Source organism: Mustela nigripes, chromosome 4 (assembly GCF_022355385.1).
Source record: "Mustela nigripes isolate SB6536 chromosome 4, MUSNIG.SB6536, whole genome shotgun sequence".
In the NCBI taxonomy this organism is placed as follows: domain Eukaryota; kingdom Metazoa; phylum Chordata; class Mammalia; order Carnivora; family Mustelidae; genus Mustela; species Mustela nigripes.
The window spans coordinates 68,285,908-68,310,398 of NC_081560.1; the positions used below are offsets into that span (position 1 = coordinate 68,285,908).

The 24,491-nt window shown below is 39.2% G+C and overlaps 1 long non-coding RNA gene across 1 annotated transcript in view; it reads right to left on the reverse strand.

Moving 5' to 3' along the window:
* Positions 1–3,448: 3,448 nt before the first annotated feature.
* The window catches only part of LOC132015931 (uncharacterized), a 37,333-nt gene continuing 16,290 nt past the window's right edge, over positions 3,449–24,491 (reverse strand). The window contains exons 2-4 of the long non-coding RNA XR_009403830.1: positions 7,226–7,447; positions 3,692–4,011; positions 3,449–3,597 (exon numbers count right to left, since the gene is read on the reverse strand). This is a non-coding gene — a long non-coding RNA (uncharacterized LOC132015931). The remainder of the gene's footprint in view (positions 3,598–3,691; positions 4,012–7,225; positions 7,448–24,491) is intronic.

The following is a 24,491-nucleotide window of genomic DNA, read 5'->3' on the forward strand; positions in this document are numbered from 1 at the left end:
TCAGATTTGACTCATGTCTTGGCTTCCTCACTCATGAGGTCCCCGAGTCTCAGCATACTCAGCTGTACATGAACATAATAGTACTGGTCAGGTTTAAAGATTAAAGGCAGCAACTCTTCTCAAAGGGGGGGGGCAGTTTGGTAAAATGCAGGAGCTTGGTTTTGATGCCAGATCCAGCCCGATTCCAACTCAGCGACCTTCTGGTTTGATGGTCTCCAAGACTTGTTTTTCTCATCATGAAGATGGGATGATGAGACATTCCTGAGGATGTCCTGAGACTTAGAGATAAGAAGTCAAATATTGGTACTTAGGAAGTGTTCAATAAAGCTCACATAATTTTATTGTTACTGGATTGATGTGCTATTAAAAAAGAAAGAGATGGCTATGACAGAGAGTCAGCAAGACCCTGGGGACAGGGAGAAGGTGCCATTAGAGTGATAGCCCATTGACTAGCCAGCCCATTGAGCTGAGGCAAGTGGGCAGAGAGGGGTAGCAGCCAAGCTACATGGGGCTGGCTACGGTGAAGTAAGGAGAAAGTACCAACTAGGAAGGAAACCAACCCTGGACTGGGTCTGGTCATCGGTGTCAGCCACTCAGACATGGGGGCTTGGACCTAAGGACAGGTCTCTGTTCACTAGAGAGGAGGGTTAAGAAGAAGCAGTACTTCCAGTCAGTCCCAGAGAAGCTTGGGTAGCGGTTGAGTAGTCAAGATAAGGACTCCAACCCAGCTGCAGCTGTGAGGCAGACGGGGCGAGGACCTAGATGGTGGCACGGTGGCGTAAGTCACATCCTCAAGGCAAGAAGCCACCAGATCACAGTAAGGCTGACAGAGACAGAGCTGACTTCAGCTTCTTAAATGCTCGAACCAGGCTGAAGTAATCATTCTCTCTTCCAAGAAAAGAATGTTCAAGACCTCTGAGCTGACCTGGAGGACTTTGCCTGGGAAACTCATGGTGGCCGGAGGAGGGAACATGGCTTCAGCTGGGGTTACAGTACCCAGAGCAGGTGGAAGAGTTCGGTGAGGCTGCAAGCCGGGCCAAAGCTAGATGCTGGCCAGATGCACCACGCAGAACAGGGCCAGTTGGAATCCTTCCAGTCGGAAGCAGGTTTGAAACCTGGGGTGGTATCTGTGCCAATAATCTACAGGCGCATTTTATAGGATGTGGGGGATGAAAAGTAACATGTGGATGGATGGGGCATCAAAGCCACAGAATTTACTCGGTACCACCGTGCAAGGACTCTGTGGCAAAGATGAGGGGATGTTATCTGCAAGGAGCTGAGCACATTTCATTTTCAGAACAGCAGACTTGGCAATAGGACCCACACTGAGGTTGATGCCCAGAGCATGGCCAATCCCAAACCCAACACTCCTTAGCTTGAGCCGGTTCTCTGACTCATTCTTAGGAGTGACCGGGCAAAACTCTATTCACAAGGACGTCTGTTCCCGAGTTCCTGGCTACGCCAGATGCAACTTTGGTGTTTGGAGAATAAAAATGCTATGCAAAAGAATGTGTCATTTCAAAGTATTATGAAGAGTTCTATGAGCATTATTGACTTGGAAAATCACTTTGAGGGGAACACAATGATATTTCTTGAATGGGAAACTAATCCAATTTCAGAATAACTTTTTCAAGACCATTTTTCTTCCTAGTTTACCTCTCACTGAGAACATTAGCAATGTTCTCAGAGAGTCAATATTTGCTTGTGGATGCGTAGGTTTCCTCTATAATTTTAATTAATTTCAGCACATGCATTATGGTTTGGGATGCCATTTTTCACCTGGCATAAGTATGTCCCTACCCAGGGCCCTCCAAAGTGCTGTGATTTGACATTTGGTAGGACAGGTAGCTTTCTCTGTCACACAAAATCTCTTATTCATCATCAGTGACGCCAAAGAAAACACCTGAGTGCTTTTGAGCATCAATAACAAAGGTCTGCTTTTTCCAAATGCCCTTCAACTTGAAAAGAAATAAATCCTCTCAAATTCTACCGCCCACACCAGGAAGTTTATTTCATCGCAACTTAGAGTGGGAAGCAAACTCTTGGGGGAAATAATTGGACTTTCTAATCCCAGAGTAAAAGGTTTAAGGTCTTAGTTCATGACTCAAGATTTTTAATTAATAATATTGTTCTGTGTTTCTTCCACTCACCCTTTCTTTTACCTAGTTAAATATTCAATTTGTTTTTAAAATGTCTTTATTTCAGTGTCTTTATTACACATCTCTAAGCTATAAGATTCATTAGTAAAATCATCATAATTACAATTTCTGGTGCTGGGTTCTCTCCAGTACTCTGGGGAGGGGGACAATGTCCCGATGTTCCTCCTCTGTTCTGGCTTATAGATAAACTTAAATATTCTTCCGTTAAAAAATATTTTTTCCACCAGCCTCAGCCTCTGTGGCCATCCAAAATTCTGACATTTCTCTAGAATATTCCATAGGCTTCAAACTTAAATTAGATCCAGGCCTATTTTGGAAAATTGGAGTTTTGTTTGTATATGAGGAAAATAAAATTGCCTTAAAAAAATTTTTTTAAGTGAAAACACTGGAGCTGTGTTCTAAACAGGTAGCAGGATTTATCACTTTTCTTTGGGAGGATTTATTTCCAAGTCTTATTGTCATTCTGGTAAAGAACGGCCTGTGGGCTAGTTTGGAAGGAAGATACTGAGAAAGGGCAGAAGCCAGATTGTATGTTGTATGATAAAATTACAAGGATTCTTGACTTCCCCCCCTGGCAGCTAGAAGGGAAGGAAGTATTAGGGACCCCACGAAATGTAGGAAGTAGGAAGATGGGAACTTGCAGACCCCCCCAGTAACACGAGACAATTATGGCTGAAGAGAAAGATGGCCACTAATGGGTTCTCCTAGAGAAGGACTGGCCACGTACTTTAGGAATACTGAGGTGAGCCATCCAGTTAGCTTCTCCTCTGTATTCTGATCCTTCTACTATTCCCAAATCTTTATTAAAATCCTGTGACAATAGCAGCTTTGTTGTGACAGAATTGCTGTGGAGAATAGGGTAGCTTATGCCTGAAGGAAGGAGAAAGAAGTCGGCAAAAGTGTTGACAAAACACACTTGGTTGGCAGAGGCAAAGCCAGGGAAGGAATTCTGAGGGACAGATGACAAACAGCATCCAGAAGAATGTATACTTCTCCCATCCAAGGAGCTTCACACATACCATAGGATCTGACCTTTTCAACGCTCTATGGCATGGGGATGTAGCTCGAATAAGACCTGTGTCCAGAATGCTATAAGACTCAGAAATCTATGAATTATGCATAACTCACAAACCTCTTTTTCCTTCTCTGAAAAGTCAATATCATGTCACCATCTGATGATATTAATGTGGAAAACACTCATTGCCATTCTTCTTATGGTTTATTCTCTTTGATCGAAAGCACATGAATCCAAAGGAACTGGTTATTATCTGCCAATCCAACTCATGAAAGATTTGTTTTGTCGGACACTGACAAAAGAATGTTGTTCTGTGTTACATCTTATAGTGGAATCTAAACATTCCTGTGAGTGAGAGCATTTTCAAACTGTTGTGTTGCTTTCCGGCGGCTCTGTTCACTACAGTCCTCCTCAACTTCATTCCTTTCAAAGATGGAAGCAAGAAGACAAAGTTATGACTCTGTATATCCAGAGGACGTAAAATGGGGATAAACTTAAGAAATGCCATGACTCCCACCTCATGGACATGGGGTTCTTTGCTGATAAGTCCAGACTCAGCTTATGGATTCTTCTTAATCCCAGACTCCCAGCAGCCACTACAAGTCGGTTAGAACTGACATGTTGAGATGTGGTAGTTTCTTCCCGCACCCTGTCTCTTCCCCTTGGCTCACCTTCCACTGCAGACACTGCTGCAGCCAGTACCTCTGCTCGCAGGTGCATCCTGATAGCCCCTCACATCGACTTCACCCCTTATCTCTTGCATTCCGACCTCTGGCTTTTCTGCTGCCATCTTGAAGGACCCTTTGGGAATCTGTCACCCTCTCTCACATGTACAGCCTGGAAAAACAAGGGAGTTAATACTCACAGGTCAAATTTAACCCATGAGGGTTGCAAGCTAGTAGATAAGGGGCACATGCCCCCTTTTTCCATCTCCTGGGTAATACACTCTGAGGCACAGTCTACACTGTTAGAGAGTCCCAGACGCCAACAGTAGTGCCCAACCCAAGAAAGCACACTTATATTGGCTTTCCCTCCTTTTTCCCACTACCTACTGTCCTCTGTTGCTGTTTCTTGGGACTGCTTCCCAAAATGAACTACCCTCATACAAGCCTTTGTTTTTTAAGGGGAAAACCAGGCTAAGCAAACTATACCTTAACTCGTGAAACAACATTTCATAAATAAAATAATTTCATTTCTATTTGTTATGCTTCTTTTAAAAAAGATTTTATTTATTTATTTGACAGCGAGAGACACAGTGAAAGGGGGAACACAAGCAAGGGGAATGCAAGAGGGAGAAGCAGGCCCCCTACTGAACAAGGAGCCTGGGCTCAATCCCAGGACACAGGGATCATGACCTGAGCCGAAGGCAGCTGTCCAAAGACTGAGCCACCCACGTGCCCCTGTTATGCTTATTTTATAAGCTCTCCCTCAAGAAACCTACAAAGGATTTAAGCATAGGGCCATGACAAATTGTCCTTTACACCTCTTCCCTGTCTGGTGTAAAATACTGTCATGTCAATGAATTTAATCTCTAATTAGTTTCAAGTTTGCATTTTTAATAATAATCTATAGATGTTAAAAATATTTGTTCTTGGTTTAGTTGTTGATGATTTAAAGTAAATAGAATTTATCACTTAACTTTTATTTTTACTTTAGATCTGGCTTTGCTTTTATTCCAATTTAGTATGTTGACTTATTTTTATACTAGGCACTTGTTTTTGTGGATTATATGAGATGGTTTTGCTCGAATGTAATGTCAAGTTTACCCGTATTGTCCCTTCCCTCTAGGAAACTCTGGCTGTTAAGGCATGCTTTAAAATAAAAAGGACAGATCTGAGATGTCTCGGGACAATCAAGGCTTGGAGTTTGCTCTCTGCTGTTGCTGCCTGGTTTCTGGGAATCCATGGAAATGGGAGTTGCATGGCAAAGCTAAGTAGTTACAATCAATCTCAGCAGCCAATTGTGTTGAGGACAATATAATCAATAGTTAATGTAACCATTGTAACTAATAGCTAGAACTCTCCAATTCCAAGTCTTAAATTCGGACTTGCTCCTTCTCATCTGGACAGTGAAGGCAAGTCTCTTTGTACCTGAATGTGAGGGTGAACTCTTGTTCACCCTCACATTCGTCATCTAGCAGGCTTCTCCCTTCCAGTGCCATCACTGGGGGTGGTGCTGGATGCCACCTGCCCAGAAAGCTGCCTATCACAATCTCTGGCTTAGGAGTGTCTGCGGGTGGGGAGAGGGTGTAGAGTGGTGGTTGGTTTCCCAGGACCAGGGAAACATCACCTTTCATTGTCTTTGAAGGAAGGTCTAAGTGATTGGAGAGGAGTCTTTAGTATCAAGAATAAAGGTCCTCCTTTGTTTCAGCCTGACAACCTACCCACATTTTACACACTCATAAGACTTTCAAGGCTAGGGGTGCCTGGCTGGCTCAGTGGTTTAAGCCTCTGCCTTCGGGTCAGGTCATAATCTCATGGTCCTGGGATCGAGCCCCACACTGGGCTCTCTGATCAGCATGGAACCTGCTTCCTCTTCTTTCTCTGTGCCTCTCTGCCTACTTGTGATCTCTGTCAAACAAATAAATAAAATCTCAAAAAAAAAAAAAAAAAGACTTTTTCAAGGCTAGTGCTTTATAATTTGTTGTCTTATTCTTTTGTAATGTCAAATAACTTTTACATTATTTCAAAGGCAAGGGCAGAAGCCCCTCTAAGAAGTTAACCTGTGATAACTTGCCATAAGTTAACTCTTGATTTTGTGTGAGTGAGTTAGGAGTCCAAAGGGATCAAGGAGATCTTACCCGGTGGCATTTGAGAAAAGCTATTCAAAGCCAAGGAATAGTCATGATCGAATCAGTGAAAAACAGGCCAACGTGACCTCTAAAATGAAGTATTGAGCAATTAATGGTCTTAGAAAACAGAAATTCTCATAAGATTACGCCTCCTGTAGGTGTGAAAAAGAGTTGGGGTTAATCCTGGACTGCAGGTTCAAAGTTTTAGGACAGCTTAGAAATGAGAAAAATGAAAGTGTTTCCCTAGGAAAGAAACCATGATTTTTCTTGCTATTTGGTTTATTCATACTTTTAAATCTAAATTCCACCATTGGAATTTTTCTTTAATATCATCTAAAAAGCTATATAAATAAAAAGATACCTGCACTTTTAGAATAGTGAAAAGTTAGAAACCATCTAAATAACACCTTACATTTTAATTGGCTAAATACATTATAATACATCAATCAATAGAATATTTAGCAAACCAAAAAGGAAAGATTATGAAGACCTTACAGTGAGAATATAGAAAACACTCCAGATATCTTATTAAAAGGTAAGGTTTCTCAACTTCAACACTATTGACATTCAAGGTCAGATCATTGTCCTGTGCATTGCAGGATATTCAGGAACGCCACTGGTCTCTAACCCTCTAGAAGACTAAGGCACTGCCACCCCAGCTGAGATGACCAAAAATGTCTCCAGACATTGCCAAAAGTCCCAGTCTGTGAGTGGAGTGTGGGGGAAAAGCTCCAGGTTTAAAACTACTATTAAAGGGAAAACCAAACTACAATATCTCTTCTCTACTATAATTAAATCTAATGAAATTAGGTATGCATCTAGATCAGAACAAAGATTAAACAAACATACAAAAAAAACCCCAGAACACTAATTTATTAAGGTGGTGGGATTCTGAATGATTTTCTTTTTGTAAATTCTTAATAAATAAAAATTTATAGGGAAAGTATCAGGATTGGAGTAATATAATATTACAGTGGTATTACATTTGCATGATAAATGAATGGTATGGTTAAAAGTATAAATGAAGGAATGGTTTTCTTACCTCTCATACTAATGAAGTCTACCCATTAGACATCAATCACCTAGAGCAAATTTCATGATTTATCTTCTAGAAGTTTCCTACTCACAGAGTTATGATGACTGAAACATGATTAGGTTTTAAAAACCTTTTGTTTTCTTCAGTGATGGAAGGTCAGTGTATGGGTTTGCTAGGGCTGCCATAACCCATACCACAGATGGGGGGACCGCCAGAACACTTACCACAGAACAGGTGGCTTGAATAATAGAAATGTATTATCTCCTAGTTCTGAAGACTAGAAATTCAAAATTAAATTGTTGGCAGAGTCGGTTCCTTTTGAGAGCTGAGAGGCAAGGATCTGTTCCAGACATTTCTCCCTGGCTTGTGGATGGCGGTTGGTCTTAATGTTCACATGTCCTTTTCCTTATATCTTCATGTTGTCTTCCTCTGTCTTCTGATTTTCCCTTTTCATAAGAATACGAGTCATATTGATTAAGGTGCACCCAGTGGACTTCATTTTAACTTGATTATTTCTATAATGACCCCATCTCCAAATAAGGTCACTTCTGGGGTAATATCAGGTTAGGACTTGAACACCTGAGTTTGGGGAAGCATAATTCAACCCATAATAGTCAGAGTCTCAAGATGAGTGGGAAGAGCTATTTCTAACTGCACACAAAGCCCTGAAAATTCTGATGGGTTTAGTTTTAGGTTGGCTCCTCACACATTTCTTCCAAATGGACAGATACCCCTCTTTCTTCCTTTCCCTGCCCCATTTCCTAAGGGAGTATCTTGCCTTGCGAGTGAAGAAAATGTGTGGTATCTTCCAGGTAGTATTGGGGTAAAGCAGTAACCATTGGCCTTGGATAATGATTTAATAGCCTAAATAATAAATATTTATATGCCCTTAAAGCAAGCTTTTTTTTCCCCCTCCCCTTCCATGCATCAACTACATGCAGATGAAGAGCTGCAAATAATATTCCTTCCTGTGGTTTAAACACAAAGTAGAGGGGCACCTGGGTGGCTCAGAGGGTTAAGCCTCTGCCTTTGCCTTGGGTCATGATCTCAGGGTCCTGGGATTGAGTTCCACATCGGGCTCTCTGCTCAATTGGGAGCCTGCTTCCCCCTCTCTCTGCCTGCCTCTCTGCATACTTATGATCTCTCTCTTAAATAAAATAAATAAAATCTTTAAAAAAAACAAAGTAGAAAATTTATAAGTAATAGCCATGGGATGGATTAATTTCCTTAAAGTGGTGTTCTCTGCAGTTTCAATTTCATGCAGAGAATTCTAAGAGTGCCAAGATGCTACTCCACAGAGCCCTGCTTATTTGATGTGCAGTGGAGGAAACAGTTATGGATTCTGGCTTAGTTTCCAATCTGAAAGGATTTAAAGAAAGTAGTATTTTCATCTGTAAGTCTCAAAAGTTCACCATATTTTAGAATTAGATGAAACAGAAGTCATAAATTATGCTTTCTATGGATTATATAGACCTACACTCAAAGTTGATGTTAAATTGGGACCATTTCATAGAGATGCCAGTGCACATTTAAATGTGCACATTAAACTGGGCCATGAGTAATTCTTTATTAAAGAGTATTGGGACGTTTCCCCAATAAGTCAGAGGTATGAAGAGGGTCTATATGCCTGTGTTTATTTATCTCTGCTCTTCTTATATCAGACAACTGGAAGCCCAGATTCAGAATTCAAACTCTTCCCATATTCCCACAGGAATTCCAATGACTTTAGGCATGGATTTGGATTTTGTACACACACTGAAGAGCCAGGGATGACGGGGAGCCCAGAGAAGAGAATTCTGCTAGTTCCTAAGCTTCTTTCCTCCTAGTTTCTTTTCTTGTTTTATCCTTTCTGTATTCTTTCCACCCTATGCCCCTTCTTAAGTCACCACAGCAGCAACAACAATTCCTTTTGTCAGTTTGTGCATAATATGGAACGCAACATGTCAAATTATTTCCTCCCATATATGCGTGCTTAATATAATCAGGAGAATAAACCTTTCTCTATTCCATGACACACTGACCGTGTGTAATTTACTTAACCTCTTTAAAGGAATATGGTGAAAGTCACCCTATATGGTGAATTTGTGTATACCATGATCAGCAATGACTTCCATCCTCTGATCAGCCCCTTCTCAATCAAAGGAAGGTTAAGTTTGTCAGGGCGGGAGGAAAAGAGGGTGAAGATAGAAGGAACAATAGGGATCGACATCAACTTGAGGAAAGCAGGAAGAGGAAAATGGATTCCTGAATCCTGGAATACCTTCCTGGCCCAAACTGGCCTTCTAACTGGGAAATTTCAGACTGCAGCAAGGTGGAGGTGGGCACGGACTGGTACTCTTGGGTCCTGGAACTTCCTGCATTTCTTGTGCAATCAAATTACTCCCTATTGGGTATGACTGAAGGTTTAGACCTTGCTTATTGTGTTCTGATGGAGTTTATCTGAATATGTTATTATTTTTTTAAAAAACACTTTAGTATGTCATCTTACAGCAGTCTCAAAATAACTACCCCATTTAATACTAACACAACACCACTGCCAACAAACAGACACTTCTGAAGGAAGCAAAGTTCTTAACAAATTAATAACGAGAGTTGGGACTCCTACCAGTTCTTCTGATGGCAACTACACTGGTTTTTCCTGGACAGCATGCTTCCTTCCCCAGGAGACCTCATCAAGACTAGATAACAGGAACTTATTCTTCCTCCAAAACAGTTATTTGGACTGATACTCGGTTAATTATCTCGTGATTCTCCTGGCCTGTGTCCATATGTTTTAGGCACTGTGTGGGCCCGTGCCTTCCTATTGGTGGCCTCCAACTGCAAGCTGGGTCTAAACCTGGCAGTTTGGTGAATTCAAAGAGACAAGCAGTCACTTCAGTTAAATAAATAAGATGAGTTGTTTTAAGTCATCCTCTACTTCCCCCGAGTGAAATTTTCACTCCCCACTGGGATAAAGAGTTTTGCAATAATATCAAAATTGGAAGTGGGAAAAAATTGGCTCTGTAGTGATTCCCTGGCAAAGATGTGTAATAATAATAAGAAGAACAATAGCATCAACCTCTATTTCTTGATTATATGCTTACTGTATTCTAGGTACTGCACTCAACACACCATATAATTTAATTAGAAACAATTTTGTGATCTAATTTTGTCTTTTTCACTATAAATGAAGAATTTTGTGTGGATGACAAAACAAGAGTTGGGAGTCCTACCGGTTCTTCTGATGGCAACTGCACTGATTTTTCCTGGACAGCATGCTGGGCCTTGGTGCCTACTCTCTGATCTAATGAGCAGATGTGAGCAATTACAGTTCAGCCTCCAAGCACTGCTGTCTGGTGGAAGAACAGGAACAGCAAGAAATGACCATGATACTTGATTTAGTCTTTGCCTCTTATACACTGCAACATTTGTACTCTCCATTTATCTACCCAGTGGGTATAAGTTAATGCTCATGACCTGGTGTTCTGTATCGGCTACTTCTCATATGGCAGAAAATACTCATACGTCTTACAAGAAAAACACTGTCCATAGCCAGGAGCAAGTTTCTCCCTGAGGGTCCAGGATGATTTGCCTACTTTTATCAGCACGGATTTCTTTCCGCTTTCACAAGCAACTTGAACTTGTCTGCTAGATGAGGAAGGATATTGGAGCAATTTTGGTCTTAAGGTTCCTGTAGCATCATTTTTTGAGGAGGACATTTACATTTAATCCCAATGCCGTGTAGTCTGTTGGTATTATCAGAAGGAGGATTTGGAGACCAGAGCAAAAAGAGTGGACATCTAGTGACAGATTGCGTGTTGGAATTTTGATCACAGGCAGCCTGGGTTTAAATCTCCCGTCTACCATTTATGAACTGTGTTATCTTAGACGTTTTACCTGCCTTCTCCAAGTTTTAATTTTCTCATCTTTAAAATGAAGACAAGAGGGTGCCTGGGTGGCTCAGTGGGTTAAAGCCTCTGCTTTCAGCTCAAGTCATGATCCTAGGGTCCTGGGATCGAGCCCCATATCAGGCTCTCTGCTCAAGCAGTGAGCCTGCTTCCTTCCCTCTCTCTGCCTGCCTCTCTGACTACTTGTGATCTCTGTCTATCAAATAAATAAAATCTTTAAAAAATTATAAAATGAAGATAAGAACAGTGTCTGTTTCATAGGGTTAGTGTGAGGGCTCAGGGAGATACGGCACAACAATGTGTTGGCATACTGCTTGGCACCTAACACAGCTCAATAAATGCTAGTTATTGTGTAAGCAATTCCTCTCTTTGCCCCTCCTTGGATATGCAACTTTGGCCAAGTCATGCAATGTTTCTAACCTCTGCTTCTATAAGAAAATAGACTAGACAAAATGGTTTCTAAGATCTTTTTCAGGGGCACCTGGGTGGCTCAGGTGGTGAAGCATCTGCCTTCGGCTCAGGTCGTGATCTCAGGGTCCTGGGATCGAGGCCTGCATCAGACTCTCAGATCAGTAGAGAGCCTGCTTCTGCCTCTCTTTCTGCCTTTCTTTCTGCCCACATGCTTACTTTCTCTGACAAAGAAATAAATAAAATCTCTTAAAGATAAATAAATAAATAAATAAAATCTTTTCTCACCCCTGGCTCCCTATACATCAAAATCATTTTGTACATTCATAGCACATAGTAGTCACCAAACACTTGATAGGCTCCTCTGCATTTTTCAGCACTCTAGTTAGTTTGGGATGTCATACATAGTTTTGGCCAATGGAAATACATGTGTAAATGATGTGTAATTAAAGATCAACATGTGGCCTGAGAGGCATGCATGAAAAAACATAGAAGGGGCCAAAAAACCCAATACGCATTGTTGCATGTGTAGCTCCAGGATTTTTTGGCATTTACTAGATGCTACCCTTTTCCTCATTGGCATGGTTCCAGGTTTATTTCACTGTATATGCAGGATGGCTCTGACTCTCAAGTCGGAAATTCTTCAGCCTGTTTTTTATAACACCTTAGCATTTCTCCTGGTATTTCACAGGGCATTAGGAAATTCTGAAGCATAATTATTTCTGTTCTAACTACACTAATTATAAGAAGCAAAACTTTTCACATCAGAGGTAAAATGGAAAGGCACACTATCTTGCATCTCCATCTCACAAGATTGTTGTGAAAATCAAAGTAGACAGCAGAGATTGAAGAGGGAAGTGTTGTGCAGTAAGGCGAGGGGAACAATGTGATGGTGGAGTGAGAAGGGTATTGGAAAGGGTATTGGTATTTTATTGGTATCATAAAAGAATTTGAATATCTGATAGAGGAGACCTATATTTTTAAAGAGAAGAAACATATGAAAGTCAAAATGCAAAGTATGGCCAGAGACCTACACAGGAACTTTGATTAGAAGAGCCTAGCTTCATTCCAGATTACATCTCATTTCCCTATTTTATTTCTTTAAAAAGAAAGAGGTACTAACTTAATATATCCAAAAAAGAAATAATAACACCTTCCTCAGAATAACTGAAATTCAAAGAACAGTGAGAATGCTGTTTTTAAGTAGCTGTTTACTTACCCAACTCTGGATAATTTAGGGAAACTGGAATTCTTTGAATTTGCCAACCCTATTTTCTTAACTAAGAAATAATGTTGGTTGACATATATCAATGTCATTTTATTAATAATGATTGATTTAAATGTGAATCTGAAAAGTAAATAAATACTAGTGATTCAGCTCTCCTTGTCATTTATCAAGATGCATTTATCCAAGCCATTTGTGATTTGGATAGAATGTTGGAACACAGACCAATGCACTGTAACAAACAAGATAGATGAAAATCTCAGAGGATGACTGTTGACCTAATCCAAACAAAATAACTCCTGGTTCCATTTGCTATTGCCAAGTCTCAGTAGAGTGCTAAGCATAAATATAGCACAAGTATGGAAAGGGGTCTGCTTGTCTTTCTGTTTGTGATTGCTCAAGCAGATGAGTGATAGAACTGTGAGCTGATCTTCACTAACTGCCTGGAAGTCAGCAAGTCCTTGACGTCAATGCTCAAATCCAGGTATGCTGTGAAAGCTGTAGTCCTTCACCAGGTAAAAGGAAAAAGTAAACAGTATTATCTAAGGAAGAGAACGAGGCACGAGGCAATGAATCAGGTCACTGAGGCAAGAATAATGCATCACTTCACTACACCAACACACACCACCTAGTGAGGCCACACTTTGGACCCTAGCAGTGACGGGTGTCCTAAGAGGTTATTGATGAAAACTTGGTAGGTGATGTGAAAAGGTACTTAACAGTATCATTTCCATATCAGAAGGACCAATGATTCATGTCTTCTCTGAGCCTTTGAGCTAGGTACATTGTTTAATTTATAGGAGACCTGTTTCCCCAAATTCGGGCCAACAGTTGGTCATTTCATCTCATATTCATTCAAGCTATGTATTGAATACACTATGATTTTAAAAAGAGGCAAAAATGTATGTTTAATAATTGTCAGTGACTCTGCATTAGATGTTACTAACCACCAAATGGTGCCACGACACTGGTATATAGAATAGTTCTTTGGCTCATCACTCCATGTGGACCAATCAGCGAGAGGGTTGCTACCAATAGGGAGAGAGAACAGGAATGAGATGTGTAAGACTTAGAGGATGGAAGGAGGGGGTAAAAGCACCATGGGAATAGACAGTACCAATAGTCTAATACCTGCATTTCAATAATTTGGTCTTTTCTTGGCCACAAATTCCCTAACTGGAGGAGCAGAAGACTTGCCAGCCAACTGAACTCCCCCCTTTTTATTCCTGCCCCCACCGTACACACATACACTTCTGAAGCCTTTATTTCACTTTCTTGTTTAAATGCTCTGGCTAGAATCTCCAGTACAATGTTGGTTAGAGGTAATGAGAGAAGACATCTTTGTCTGATTTTAGGGGGAAGGTCTTCAGTCTTATATAACATTTGCTGTGAGCTTTTTGTTTGGGTCCTTTACCAGGTTGGGAAACTGAACTTTTATTCCTAATTTTTTAACTGTCTTTATTATGAAAAGGTATAGGATTTTGTGAAATGGTTTTGTTGCAACTATTCAGATGATCATGCGGGACTTTTGTCCTTCATTTCATTAATATTACATATTACATTAATTGATTTTTAGATGTAAAAACCAAACTTGCATTAATCCCATTTGGTTAACATGTATAATTCTTTTCATATGTTGTTGAATTCGGTTTGCCAGTATTTTGTTGAGGACCTGCATCCACATTTATGAGAGATATTGGTCCATAGTTTTCCTTTATTTTGACATCTTTGGGCTTGATATCAACATAAAAATGATCTCATAGGATGAATAAAGAATTGTTCCCTTCTCAAGGCTCAGTCAGTTAAGTCTCTACCTTCAGCTCAGGTCACGATCCCAGGGTCTTGGGACTAAGCCCTGAATTGAGCCCTTCATCAGGCTCCCTGTTCAGCAGGGAATCTGATTCTCCCTCTGCCCCTCCCCCTGCTCATACTTCCTCGTGCTCTCTCCCTCTCTCCCAAATAAATAAATAAAATCTTAGAAAAATTTTTTAAAAAGAATTGTCCCCTCCTCTTCCCTCTTTATTTTTTGGAAGAGTTTATGAAGAATTGGTATTCATTCTTTAAATGTTTGGTGGCACTCACCAGTAAAACTGTCTAGGCTTGGAGTTTTCTTTGTGCATATATATATTTTTTTTATTACTAATTAAATACCTTTTGTTGTTACATGTCTATTTAGATTTTATATTTCTTACTGAGTAAGTTTTGGCAGTCTGTGCTTCTGTAAGAACATCTTCATTTAATCCAAGTTACCTAATTTATTGTCATACAATTGTTCATATTATTTCTTTTTAATTCTTTTTTATTTCTCTAAGGTTGATAGTCACATCCCCACTTTCCTTCCTGATTTTAATAAGTTGAGTCCTCTTTTCTTCCTTGGTCAGTCTAGCCTAAGTTTTGCCAATTTTATTGATTTTTCAAAGCAGTTTTTATTTCATTGATTTTTCTCTATGTTTTTCTTATTCCCCATTTCATTAACTTCTGTTATAATCTTTGTTACATCACCAAAATTAGAAGGAGAACGTAAGCTATCTTTTTCAAAATCCAGTCTTATGAATGAAAATAAGCAGAGTCCCAAACTCATACTATAGGAAGATAGTTATTGCTTTAAACTGTCTTTAGACTCTCAAGTTCAATAACCCACTGCAGAAGTTGGTTTATGTGTACAGATCTTCCTTGACCTTCTGTGGGGTTACATCTCAATAAACCCATCATAAATTGAAAATATAAGTTGAAGCTGCCTTTAGTATACCAAAACCACTCAACATCGTAAGTTAACCTCACCTACCTTAACTAAGCTCAGAACACTTGCATTAGTATACAGTTGGGCAAAATCATTTAACACAATTCCTGTTAAAATAAATTGTCAAATACCATGTAATTTATTGAATATTGTACTGAAAGTGAAAAACAGAATGGCTGCAAAGGTACAGAACATTCATAAAAACATACTGGTTGTTCGCCCTCCTGATTGCATGGCTGTCTGGGAACTGTGGCTTACTGCTGCTACCTACCATCACGAGACTATCCTATCACTTACATTATCCCAGGAAAAGATCTAAATTCAAAATTCAAAATATGGGTTCTACTGAATATGTATTGTTTTCATACCATCATAAAGTAGAAAACTCGTAAGTCAACCCCTGGTAAGTCAGGGACCATCTGTATAGGAATCCAAAGTCTGGAAGGAAGATCAAAAAATGTCATCTCCCCTCACCCTCAACAGCATTTCTCATCAAAATCACCACATGATGAAATCAACTAGGCTTCTGCAGAGGCAGCTTCTACCCTTTCTCTCTCCCGAAAGTGAATTTGTAAATGCTTCACTCATCAAGCAAAGGTGATTCCTATACAACCAAAAGACTAGAGCAATTGTTCACAAACTTTTCACCACCATCGTGACTTTCCAAAATGTATTTCATCTGTGCCCCCACCCCCCATGTCAGGAGAGTCTTTAAAAGATTTTGTCTACCAAAAAAGCTACATATGTATTAAGCAAGATACAATTTGTTCTGCCCATCCTAATACTGTTCTTTGTCAACCTTAATGGAAATTGCAAGTGATTTATTAGCAGCAAAGTTTATGGTAGTATTATGAAAGCACAGACTATTAATAAACAAGAGTAACTAAGAATACAGTCCTTTAGAACACGGAACTCTTAGTTGCTCAATACTGGCTGTCATTGTGGCAGGATTCAACCCATTTAAGTCAAGCACTAAAATCACATGACTTGTGCTCTGAGAGTTGCATTTGGCTCAGTGCTCTTGTCCTAGTTGTTTCTTTGATGTCATCAATGACCAAATTAAGCTGGAATTACAGTAGCTTGGTCTTAGTAATATGGCAAACACACAATTTAGAGCCCTTGGTCAGCTCCATGGTCCCAAACTGTGTGCCAAGGCACCCCAGCATATTGTAACTAATTCACAAGAGCACTGAAATACATATTAAATTTTCTAAGGAAACATAGCAATTTCTCTCAGGTACCACACAAACTATCAAGTTGTGTGGATATATTTAATAAATAGAACTGTTAGAAATTTCTTTTGGCCTAGGAATACTATGAAAAAATTACCAACTCACTGTGATCTGGAAAAGATTTGCAACCTCTGTATTATCTATTTTAGTTATCCCCCATAGCCTTATTAAGGATACTGCATGGTTTCACTGGCCTTTTTGAAATGGAAATATTAAAAAGAGCTCCAAGACCCTTTTTGGCCTCATGAGCCCCAAGCTGGTAACTGATAAACTAAGATGTCTCTAAAAATCACATCAGCAGAACAAAAGTGTGTATTATTGATAAGTGCATTCTTTATCATGATACATTTATAGCAATACAATGCTTCCTGCTCTTGATTACCTTCCCCACCTTTAAAATTTTCTAAAGGTGGAGAATGAGTAAAGAGAACACATCTGGGGAGACATTTAATTTAACAAAAATTGACTAAGCATATACTTAGGTGACATGTCAATTGAGATCTGAATGAAGAGGGAGAGAATCACATAGGTAATTAGAGAAAGGCTTCCAGGCAGAGGGTTGCAGCAGGTGCAAAGGTGAGAACATGTCCCGATAGGAGTTTGCATTGAAAGTTTGACTCTTTCGAATTTGACTCTCAGATACTGGTTAGCTTATAATAGTAACTTTGTGAACCTAGAAATCCAAGAGCCAAGTAAGTTCAGGCATGCCTCAGTGACTTGAGCAAGATGCAAACACCCCATTAAAACTAGCAAAATGAACTTGCCCTCCCTCCCTCCTTTCTTCCCTTCCTTCCTTCCCTCTTTCCTTCCATCCAATCTCCACCAAAGGTGATTGAAACTCCACTATCTTGGGTACTTACTGTACAGCAGTAAATAAAACACACATGGCTCCAGCCTGCTTGAAACTTACAGACTAGCAAACGAGGGTTTTGTAAACAAAAAATCCTGAGTGTGAGAGGTATCAAATGTTTGTTCAGTGAACCTGGCCCAAATGAAAAGATAAATGTTTGATCAATGAATCAATATTTAAATGAATGAACAAATTAGGAGATGGATTGACTGACCTTTAAGATTTTATAACTCTGAGATTTTTACCATAGCAGGATAATTAGAATTTTTTTTTTCTGAATCCCATTTTCTATTCCTATATTGGTGTGAGTGAAAAATGTTGAGAAAGAATTAGGCTAAATCTGCCAGTCATAAAACTTCATAAGAAAATCAATTAAGTAGCTCAAAATCATTTCTGTACTTTCAGAAAAAAAGAAGCAGCTGCCTGATGATATTTTTAATTGAATTCAGAAGCTATTACCTACAAGAACCTTTAATTTATTCTTACCCAGTCAATCGAAAACAATTTAAGCAAAGCAGAATCTGTTTTCTTCTAAGTTGCAACTGAGCTGAGAGCTGTCATGCCAAGTTTCACCCAGTGTGAATTTCAGCAGCAGAATGATAAACACCAGTAAAAGAAGCCCTTTTCTAGAAAGCCAGCAGGACTGCTTTAGCCAAGTTTATGCTACTAGGCAACAACTTAAGAAAACCAATATTCTGTTGCTAATTACCCATCTAAAAGGCTAGAGAGGAAATTACAGGAAGAAGCAATCTTCTTAATAATTCCCCCATTACCAAATCCTGAATCATCTCTTACCCATGAAAGGATGAACATAGAAGTTTCAGAGAATCCCAGTTCTCATTAAAGTAAGAGAAGAGACTGTTTCCCTAAAGGAATGGGCTTAACGATTCTGTGTATAGATCTTACCCCCATCTAGAAATTTACAAATGTCATGGGTGAAAGGGACGGACAGGGCAAGTTTCTGGGGGCTAAAAGGGTGGGAGCTGGAACCCCAAACTTATGTCAACTCTGTCACCCACATTGCAACCCGGGCTCTACTGGTTCATCCATTCACTCATTACATGTGAACAAGACAGAAAAGTTTACAGTGTAGTATAGAGTCAGGTAAGAAATAGGTAAACAAATAAACGAGATCATAAAGATAACTGTGCTTTGAAGAAAATTTCCAAGGTGATATGATAAATAGTAACGTGAGAAGCCTCATTTAATAGGGTGGTTAAGAACCTTCAGAGCATTCTTCTGGTCCAAGGTTTTACATATATTGCAAATGTTCTCTGTGTTCTTTTTAAGTTGGGCCTAACCATGCTCCTATAACATTAGCTAATGATGCTTATTCTTTTCCAGCCAACTCATGATGAGTCTGAGGAAAGGAAGAGAAAGGAAGGGAATGGGGGAAATTTTAATACAATGGTTCAAATAACCCAACATAAGAATGGTTGAAATAAGCCAACATGAGAATACCAGAAGAAAACTCACTTTTTCCTTTATGATCACGGCATAGCCAAATTCTTTAGAAAGGTTAAAAAAGCAAGAATATTGAATAAACAGTTGCAAAATTGGATTTCAAAAAAATGTAAAGCTTTTGCTCTTAGAAAGACACCTTTTGAGAAAGGAAAAGGCTGACTGCAGACTGGAAAAAATATCTAATATACATCCAAAATATTATTTGTGTACACACCTAGTATTCTGTTTATATATACATACATGTGGGCATATACGCATGTATGTATATATACATATAGGACATATGTGTGTATCGTATTTCATCTATATCTAAAAAGAACACATATGGAACACAGAGAATTCTTAGATATCAATAAGAGGAAAAAACTCAATTTTTAAATGAGCAAAAGGTTGGAATAGGAACTTCACAAAGGAGGATAAGCAAATGGCAAATGTCATGAAAGATGGTCAACACCATTAGACATCAGAAAAGTACAAATTACAACCACTCCTTTACACCCTCTAGAATGGCTAAGATGAAAGAGTAACCATACCAGGTGTTGGTGAGGATAGGAAAAATCTGGAACACTCCCAACACAGCTGGTGTACAGGCAAACTTGTATACAATGTTCATAAAATCTTTATTCATAATATCTACAAACAGAAACCTACTGCCCATCACAGGTGAATGGATAAACAAGTTGTATTATATCCATAAAGTGGAATACTATTTAGCCATAAATTGAACGACTAATACATTCAACAACATGAATGAATGAATCTCAGAAAAATGCTGAACAAAATAAGCCGAGTATAAAAGTATATGATGTGTGAAAACATTTATAGGAGATTCTAGAAAAAAGGAGATAAAATCTGCAGTAATAAAAAACAGATCAGTGGCTATCTGGAGCTGGGGTTTAGAATGGATTGACATTTAGAGGGCATGAGGAAAATTTTGGAGTGATAGAAATATTCTACAATATGGTTGTGAATATGATGGTGGTTACAGAGATGTATGTATAGATTTGTCAAAACTCTCAAAATTCTGTTTATTATATGCAAATTATAATAATGTTTATAATACAACAAAGTTATTTTTGAAAATTAGCTCCCTTCAAAAAGTGGTTTTAATGTTTGCTTATAATACTGGTAAAAGTGTGTCATTTGCTGGATCAATTCATAAAATTTGAAATTGGAAATTTAGGCAGACATAGGGCCAATATAACAACCATGGCCCCAAGTTTTCACTGACCTGGTTTTACTAAATTTTGCCATACTAATCTTGAAAGAAGTTCTGTGAAGAAAAAGTCTCTCTGGTCCAGTAGATTGTAAAGAGACTGAATGACTTATTCGGTCACACTATACACATTCGGTATAATGTGTAGATTCACATTATGTCTCACTATAAATTTGGTTCTAAAAGTCCTATAAAGAATATCTAGTGGAACACAGTTTGGGAAATGCTAAGTTAGTTGATCAATGTCAATCTGGAGGGAAATGTATTAAAATGTTTTTCATCATCTATATATGTTTTAAATATCAAAAAGGTGATTTAGTATGCAGCATTTTCCACATGTGTTTGAGCATGGTGTTGATCTTGTAAAATTGGCTTTCCATATTGTTTTCTGATGAATGAAGTTTTTTAGGGTTCTTCCAGAGAGCTTGGTCTTTGACTCTATCTTTATAAACAACTTGGCCAAGTGGCAAAAATGGGATTGTCAAATTTTTGGATGGCACAAACTATTTTTTTTAAATGATAGTCATTATTATAGAATTCGAATCTATTAAGATGCCTGTCTTGGACAGGCAAGATTGATGGGATTTTAAAAATTATTGAAAAATCAATTAAGTGTATATGTTTTCTGGGGGACAGAGGAGAGCAGGCTTTGGAGTTTTGGCTGACCACAAACTCAATCAAAAGTATAATCTTGCAGCATTAAAAACCAATTCAACCCAGTCTCCACAATTAAAAGAATAGTGTCCAGAACAATAAGAAGAGATCCATTATAGATAAGTACCATTGTAGATCTAAAAGATGGAGAAAGGACTGAGAATAATACCAAAGGAATACCATCCAAAATCTGGGGAAAAGAATACACAGGCATAATGGTATTTGCCTCCAAGTATGTGAGGAAATGTCATGGACTGTCACTTAAGCATCTTGGTTGCCAGCTTCTAGACCTTTTTAAATCTTTTTAAATCTCTAATTGGATCTAATCAGGACTGTTTTAATCAGAACAGAAATTTGTTCACAAAATCCACAGAACATGGGAAGACCAGGTTCCTCCCAGGATGGAGGGAACTCTGGGACAGGGTGACCAGATGCCCAGCAGGGGTCACCGACAGTAGAAATCTGGTCCCTACTCCCCTCACTCTACCATTAATGATGAACCACCAGCACCCGCCCCATCCTTGCTTTTGCAGCACCCAAGACACAACATCGGTTAAATGGCAAAAAAGGTGGACCAAAATCATGTGCCTGGTCCGGGCTTGATTTGTTTAGAGTTCTTCCAAAATCAGAAAGGCAATAATTACTCAGACTATTCAGTGAGAATTTTAATATCAATAATGGAATCAAATTTTTAAAAAATTAAATTAATAATGGGCAAACAATATTTTAGGAAGGGAATGTACCTTAGAAGTTATCTACAAAACAATTAATCTTTTTCAATGTGGAAACTGCAACCTCCCTTGAGTAATCAGATGAGTTTTTTCATAGACTCTCAGTGAATGAGTACTTTAGGATCCAAGGGCAGACTGCCCCAAGTTGGGCCACTTTGGCATGAAGATTATTTTTAGTTAAAAGCAAACAAAACCCAGCAGACTCAGGAAAAGCTGTTTAGCTTTACACAAATGCCTAAAAGAATTTCAATAGAGTAACTATTCCAGGAAGAGAGTTATCACTTTAAGTAATTACATTATAACTGTGACTAGGTATAGTAGAGAGGGAAGAACCCAACAGGCCCTGTTTGATCAAAGTCATCTATGTCCCATTGTTTCTGTCTGGCCCAACTAAACTTTGTTTACCAAGCATTTACCTTTTTGTCTTCCTGTGAATTGCATTCCTTCCCTTATGAAGTCCCAGATCCCCACTCACAACAGCCCCCCCCCACAACCATTCTCCTTAGTTCGTAGTGACATATATACCTCATTTTGCCTGACTGTCTTTGGAATTTTTATGTCTATGTGGATTCCCTGTTTGTACAAAATTAAATTTGACTTTCTCCTGTTAATCTGACTCCTGTCAATTTGATTCTTAGTCCTGCTAGAAGGACCTTATAGAGCAAAGGAAATTCATACCCCTGACAGTATCAAAAGAAATGCAGAACATAGGATCTCCATGTCTTCAACCCATTTTTCTCTATAATAAAATACTGCTTCCTTTTTCAACTGAACAATTTCACTTACTAATATAAATATACTGAGATCCCCATATCTACATATTATTGTTAACAGAATGTGAACACAGGAACGTATGACCATGAGGGGAAGAGGGAGAAAGTTAAGGGGGGAGGTAGAGACAAGATAAAATAGCCATTCAAACTTAATGTGTTTGTGTAATTTTTGTTTGCTTGTTTGTTTGTTTGTTTGTTTCTGATACCACCTCCAATTTACTAGCATGTCCTTGGTTTTGAAGCTAACCTTTTCTGGTAAGAGTGTTTAAGGAAAAACAATGCCTTTGACTATTAACAAAATGTCACTGTGAAGGCAAATTATTTTTCATCTGCTTAGTAAACTTTTTGACTGATGAAAAATCAATGCTTCACCAATTCTTCTTTCAGGTGTTGTATGTCTTATATGTCTCCTATGTCATCTGGAAACTACTGTTTAAATACTACTTTAATGAGAAAAATCACCTATGGCTGGTCTGGTACTGCCTTGAATGGATTTGCGGCTGATAAGTGACTGATAAGATGCTTGTTTGAAATATTTCGGAAGGACAAATCCATTATTTGTTGCCACTTTTTCCACAGTCCATGGAGAAATTAGCTTTAATTATTTTTTTAGTTGCCAGAACACAGCAAATCCTCCTTTCTTGAGAAAGGGCAAACACTATTAGACTCTTATTTTGCCCAATTCTTTTGTAAATCAAAATACTGAAACTAGTGGATTAAACCATTAGACAACATTCCCTGAAAGACAGATTATATTATATTAATTATTTCTCCTTATTGTAGAGGCAGAAAAAGAAATAAGAATTTCCTCAAATGTTGTGTCAAAATTTTGGGATAAAACGCGGAATTTCAGTCATTCAGATTCTTCATGTATATCCCTAATAATTTTCTGGCCTCCCACTTCCTTTCAGATTGACATAGGGTGTAGATTCTCTAACTGCTCCCATACTGAAACAATGTGTCTTTTAGCAGCCAAGAATGTAGCACAACCCAGAAGCACTCATTTAAAAGAAAATTAAAAAATAGGAAAGAAGAGGGAGGGGTCAAGATGGCGGAGAAGTAGCAAGCTGAGACTACTTCAGCTAGCCGGAGATCAGCTAGATAGCTTATCTAAAGATTGCAAACACCTGAAAATCCATCAGCAAATCGAAGAGAAGAACAGCAATTCTGGAAACAGAAAAACAACCACTTTCTGAAAGGTAGGACTGGCGGAGAAGTGAATCCAAAGCGACAGGAAGATACACCCCAGGGGGAGGGGCTGGCTCCCGGCAAGCAGCGGCGCAACCGCACACAAAATCAGGACTTTTAAAAGTCTGTTCCGCTGAGGGACATCGCTCCAGAGGCTAAACCGGGGCGAAGCCCATGCGGGGTCAGCGTGGCCTCAGGTCCCGCAGGGTCACAGAAGGATCGGGGGTGTCTGAGTGTCGCAGAGCTTGCGGGTATTGGAATGGGAAAGCCGGCTACAGAGACAGAGCCGACAGTAAGCTCGCAGCTCCGTGTTACCTTGAACCGGTCGCAGGCTCGGTGAGCTCGGAGCGCGGCCGGAGGTCAGGCAGACGGGAGTAACTGGGCGCTGTTCTCTGAGGGCGCACTGAGAAGTGGGGCCCTGGGCTCTCGGCTCCTCCGGGCCGGAGACCAGGAGGCCGCCATTTATATTCCCGTCCTCCGGAACTCTACGGAAAGCGCTCAGGGAACAAAAGCTCCTGAAAGCAAACCCTAGCGGATTACTCACCCCGGCCCCTGTTAAGGGCGGTGCAATTCCGCTGGGGGCAAAGACACTTGAGAATCACTACAACAGGCCCCTTCCCCAGAAGATCAACAAGAAATCCAGCCGAGGCCAAGTTCACGTACCAAAGAGTGCGGTTTCAATACCAAGGAGAGCAGCAGAATTCCAGAGGAGGAGAAAGCAAAGCACGGAACTCATGGCTTTTTCCCTGTGATTTTTTTTTAGTCTTGCAGTTAATTTAATTTTTTTCTTTTTCATTCTTTGTTATTTTTCTCGCCTTCTGGTAAATTTTTTTTTAACTTTTACCTTTTTCTTTTTTAACATTTTTTAACTAGTTTATCTAATATATATATATTTTTTTCTTTTTTATATTTTTCTTATTTGTTTTTTTTAATTCTTTTCTTTTCTTTTTTCTTTCTTCCTTTTTGAATGTCTTTTTATCCCCGTTCTCCCCCCTCATGATTTGGGATCTCTTCTAATTTGATTAAAGCATATTTTCCTGGGGTTGTTGCCACCCTTTTAGTATTTTACTTGCTCCTTCATATACTCTTATCTGGACAAAATGACAAGACGGAAAAATTCAA